We start from the raw sequence: 5,344 nt of genomic DNA on the forward strand, positions 1-5,344 counted from the left end.
CTTTGCCCATTTTTGCATTGCGAAAGCAAATTTTGACCACTGTCCTGGTTAAAATAAAAAATGTTTTTTGGCAGTCTGACTTGTACTCCTGCAAAACTTTTAGAACACTGGTTCTTAACCTTTTTTGACTCAAGGCGTCTTGTCATACTTGAAGCACTCCTTTATAACTTTTTTGAATTGAGTGGCACCCAATTTCAAAAACTAATTGATTTATTACAGGGCTTATTTCCTTGCAGTAGGGGTGAGGGAGCAGCTAGGCAGGGAGAGCCTGAGCCTGCTTTTTATCTCAGGGGTGGGCAAAATGCGGCCCGGGGACCAGATGCAGCCTGCCAGGCCATTCTATCCGGTCTGCAGGGCCCCTAAAAATGTAGAAAATTAATATTTATCAGCCCTGGGCTGCCTGTCATGCAGCCCTTGATGGCTTGCCAAAACTCAGTAAGCAGCCCTCTGCTGAAAATAATTGCCCACCCCTGCTTTATCTGCTTATCTCCTCACACCTGAAGCTTGAGCCTGCTTATCTGCTTAGCTCATCACACCTCACTTATCCCTGGCCCCCTGGTTGGGAATCACTGCTTTAGAGTAGTTTTTGAAAGAAGAATAACTAGAGATGTGGAAGAAATAGAAAGTGGAATATAACACGACATGACATTTTCCAAAGGTAGAACATGCCAGATAATATGCTTCTCTAAATGAGAGAAATTAAGTAGATCCAACTTGTCTCTAAGTATAGCATTTGATACAGTATGTGATGGGTAATTTAGTTAAACTGGAAATGATGCAGATAAGTGGGAGAATTGTAAGGTGGGTAAAGAAATGACTTAAGAGGACAGAGCATGCATTTTGAGACTGATCATCTTTAGTCACTGACTGGCACAAAATAGGATTGTGCTAGTGAAATTTGCTGCAGATGTAAAGTATGAAAGCATCATCTATATAGAGAAGAAATGTGTATGCTAGAGGAAAAATTAGATGACCTCAAAGACTGAAGTAATGGAAATTAACCATGAACAATAAAAAATTAACGGTCGTGTATTTGAGGAGTAATAAAAATTTCTGGTGGAAGTTTGGAGTTCATTATTTAGGACCAGTGGAGGAAGATGCAAACTAGCTTGCTTTTCCATTAATTAATTAATATACTCATATGCAACTGGGAAATAAGTAAATGCATTCCTAAGATGCATCAGGTGAGGTATTTTTAGGTGAGATTGGGAAAGTACTGCATTTTTTTTAATATAAGATGACCCTGCATATAAGACAGTTCCCCAATATTTAAGACTATATTTGGAAAGTGTCTAAGTTTGCTTTGAATTTGTCCCCCTCCCACAGCCACAGGAGGCATAGAAAATAAATCCCAAGGGTCAGATAGTCCCCTTGCCTTCTGGCCCTTCTTCCCTAAATTCTTTCCCCTGCACCCCCTTCCACCCCCCACCTTTTCTGTCAGACCATGTGCATGGGAACAGCAGGGAATTGAAGGGCAAATATGAAAAAAACCCACTGACCTTGAAATTACTCAGAGAGGTAGTGGAATCTTCATCCTGGGAGGTTTTTGAGACCTATCTAGACAAAGCCTTGGGTGGGAAGATATAGTTGGGGACAGTCCTGCTTTGAACGGGGGGTTGGATTTGCTTTGAGCCGAGAGTTGGATTAGATGACCTCTTGAGGTCCCTTCCAACCCTATTTTTCTATGATTTGTCATAAACTTCATTGGGTTGGACTCTGGCAGAGTCAACATCATTTTGAGCCATGGTGACCCCACAAGTCAGCACTGCTCCAGATAGCCTCCTGCGCTCCCTCCCTCCCTCCCCCGCAAGTATCCATGTGTTAATTAGCTCCTCACTCATGGCTGGGACCAGGTGTTCTCATCAGGAGTCTGGAATCCTCTCAAAAATTATATCCAGATGAGGCACAGGGTGACCTGGTCTGGCTCCACTTCATGCAGTGCAGGGCCGCACTACTTGTATACAGCAGGGTGAGAGAGGGGGTGACAGAGGGATTCTGTGTCAACAACAGTTTGGGGCTACCTCTGGTAATATTTGCCAGACATTTAAGGTTGCTAAAGAAAGAGGAATCAATGGAAATGAGAAAGAAAGGTACAACTCAGCTGTGGGAGTGAAACGGAAGTTGAAATGTATTCAGTGTAGTGGCTCCCCATGACTTGAAAAAGTCACTGCTGAGGGAAAGGCTGTGCACAATGGGCACTACTCATTTGAACAAGCTGCTTGTGGTAGGTTCCCATCCCTGCGCAGACTCCTCCCTAGTTTGCTCCTGTGGTCCTACAGCTGAAGGCAAGCAAAGCTCAGGGGCATCTAAACCTGAGCCTCTGGGCTTCGGCCTGCATGTAGGATGTCTGCCAAAGGATTTGGAAGTATCTGAAGCTCCGGGCAGGGGTGGAGGATGCTTGCTGGTAGCAGGGCCACATATGGTTCTTGAATGATTCACATGGATTTGGAATTGATTTAGCTGATTTGACTGGGGACACTTCTTTTTCCTTGCGAAAGAAAAAAGTTCCCATCCATATGTTTGCTCAATATGGGCCATGTACTTAAAGATATGCTCAGTGCTGGCTGTATTTAATCAGCTTCATAGTTGGTTCCCATTACTGCGCACCTGCTGCTTCTGGCAGCAGTTTAATGATAATATATTTAATGCCAATGGGGAGGGGGGAAAACCCTTGTGTTGTATTCAGGTAAATATGGCATGAGTGTTTATAGCTTTGAGAGCTCATCTAGGTACTGTACAGGTCTGGTTGTCAGAGTTTGAAGAAGGATCAATTCAAATTAGAGCATGTGTAAAGAACTCTACTGGGAGGATCAAGGGACTGGAGAAATTTTATTTTATGGGAGTAGAGGCCAAGTAGACTGCAAACAGCTACGCTGTCCCCAGAGCATGGGCAGCGCTTGGGGGAGGGGAGGCCGCTACAGCCACACCAAAATTTTGCCTTACCCTCGGTGCCCACCCTGTGTGGCAGGAGTGGGACCTGCCTCTTCCCAGTGTGGGGGGAGGTATGACAGCTTCATGAGGCCAGGAGGCTCCACTCCTCCCAACGCCCCTGCCGCAGCCTGCAAAGGCACACGGTGCCAGCCTCTTCCTAGGGCTGGGGGGCTGGGCCGGGAGACTCCACCCCTTCCAGCACAGCCACTGATGCCATCACCTACACCACGCAGATGTGCTCAACCCACGTGCTCTGAGCCCAGCTTCTCCACTGGGAAAAGGCTGGTGCAGCCTTTCCTGGTCCTGCCCAGCCTCTGGAAGAGGCTGGCACCATATGTCTTTGCAGGCTCAGCTGTGTGGGGCAGGTGGCAACAGGGGCATTGGGATGGGTGGAGGCTCCTGGCCTGGCAAAGCCCAGGGCCTGCCACCCCACTGGGAAGAGGTTGGTGCTGTGCGCATGTCTTGGCCAGCATCAGGTTAGTGCCTTGGTGTGCACATGCACCTTATAGCAGATCATGGGGGAGAGGCCACAGTTGTGCTGCCTCAGGCCCCTTACCCACAATCCGCTCTGAAGTGCGTGTGCAGTTGCTGCCAGTACGGTGCATGCGCGCTGTAGAGCAGACAGCGGGGTTGGGCCCTGAGGCCTCTCCCCTGCCCTTTGCATGCTGAGCAAAATGGCCTCACGTGCTGTTGTGGCATGTGTGCTGGGTTGCCCATCCCTGGTCTAGGAATTGGAACAAAGATACTTCTGGAGATCTCAGAATTCTTCTCCTTGGGGTCATTTCAGAAAAACAAATACTTTGGGCCCTATCTGACATTCTATCTTCTGTACAGTTTTAAAAAGTAGTGAATTGTTTTGTCCAGGTCTAGTCGCAGCAAAATAATTACCACTGGTTCTACAGCATTGTAGCTACAAACATAATAGTCTGTCTGTTAAGTAACACTTAAATGACCTGCAAGTTTGTTGCAGTAGAAGCAAAATGATTATGATCATAGGAGTGAAGTTTCTCTTTTAAAAACTCTCAGTATATTTTTAACAGCTGGTTTACATGCACTGCGGTGCCTGGGGTGCATTTCTGCTCCTCAGCTTAAGTGAGGCAAGAATTCTAGCTTGTTTTCTTTTCTTTGCCCTATGCACACCCCTCTTAAATTTTTCTAGCCTACTAGGTAGTAATAGGTTTTGTTTTTTTTTTCTGCTGCCATCTTAAATGAGTAGGTTGTAGCATGCAAATGACTTGGTAATGCAGACCTAAATGGATAATGCAGTATTTTGAGCATAAGATGTTGTCATAGCTAGTGTTAACTTTCTTAACCAGTCATATAATGAATATACAAAATAAACATCCTTTGCTATAAATTCAGAAGCCAGACTTCTGCACCAGCAGTAGAATCAGTAGCTGTTGGCAATCCATGGCTCAGAAAATACTGAGCTACACAATGAAATTGTTAACTTGCCTGCTCTATTGCTGATAAGACAAAATTAAGGAGAATTCAGGAAATGCAACTGCCATATTGTTGAAAAAAATGTTTTAATAGTTTAATAATATAGGGAATAGAATAGTGCTTAATGTAAAAACAGTTCTGTGACAAACTAAAGCAATCGTTAATTGATTAGTTTGACTTTTAAAACACAGAAATATGTTTTAAAGTGCCGTGTGAGTTAAGACTTACTTCAAAACATGGAGGTTTTGATTTATTACCATTAAACTTGACATTTTTAAAGAGAAGAAATGGGTATAATACAACTGTGCTCTCTGATTTGTTTTTTTTGGTTTTTGTTTTGTTTTTTTGGAAGGAGACACTTAGTGTTAATGGATTCACACCAGCATCCTTTAAAAATAATCCTATTATGTTCACTCACAGAAAGTGTATTTTCCTGGATCCTGATTTTAACTGATGACTACAGAGAAGTTAAAATAATCAAACCTTTTCTTGTTTATATTATTTAGTCATATTCTTTTATTTAACTAATAATTTTAACATAGTAGAACAGGTTTTTTAAACCTTTTCTTCTTTTTTCTCTTACAGATTTACTGGGAAAAGAAAAAAATAAAAAGCAGTCTTCTAAACTGGAATACAGTTCATAATCCATAGTAGAAAAAGCCCATATCATTAAAAGGAAAAAGGAAGACTCAAGGAAATGGGAGAACTGGAATATAATGCCAGAGAAGAATTTTCTGTTTTTATAATATATAAAGGCCATAGTGTTAAGAATTCACTTTCAACACATGATTTGCAGTAGTACTTTGCTTCAGATTTATCATAGAAGGAAAAAGTCAGATACTGTACAATTTGTTGAACAAGAACTTTTGCTCCAACAAAGTTGGATCTTCACAATATTTTAACCTTAACAGAACATCATAAGTTTTATGGGTTTTTCACTCTTTTTTTTTTTTTTTTTTTTTTTTTTTTT

Source organism: Gavialis gangeticus, unplaced genomic scaffold, assembly GCF_001723915.1.
Source record: "Gavialis gangeticus isolate Ggan-Ray unplaced genomic scaffold, GavGan_comp1, whole genome shotgun sequence".
NCBI classification, from domain to species: Eukaryota; Metazoa; Chordata; order Crocodylia; family Gavialidae; genus Gavialis; species Gavialis gangeticus.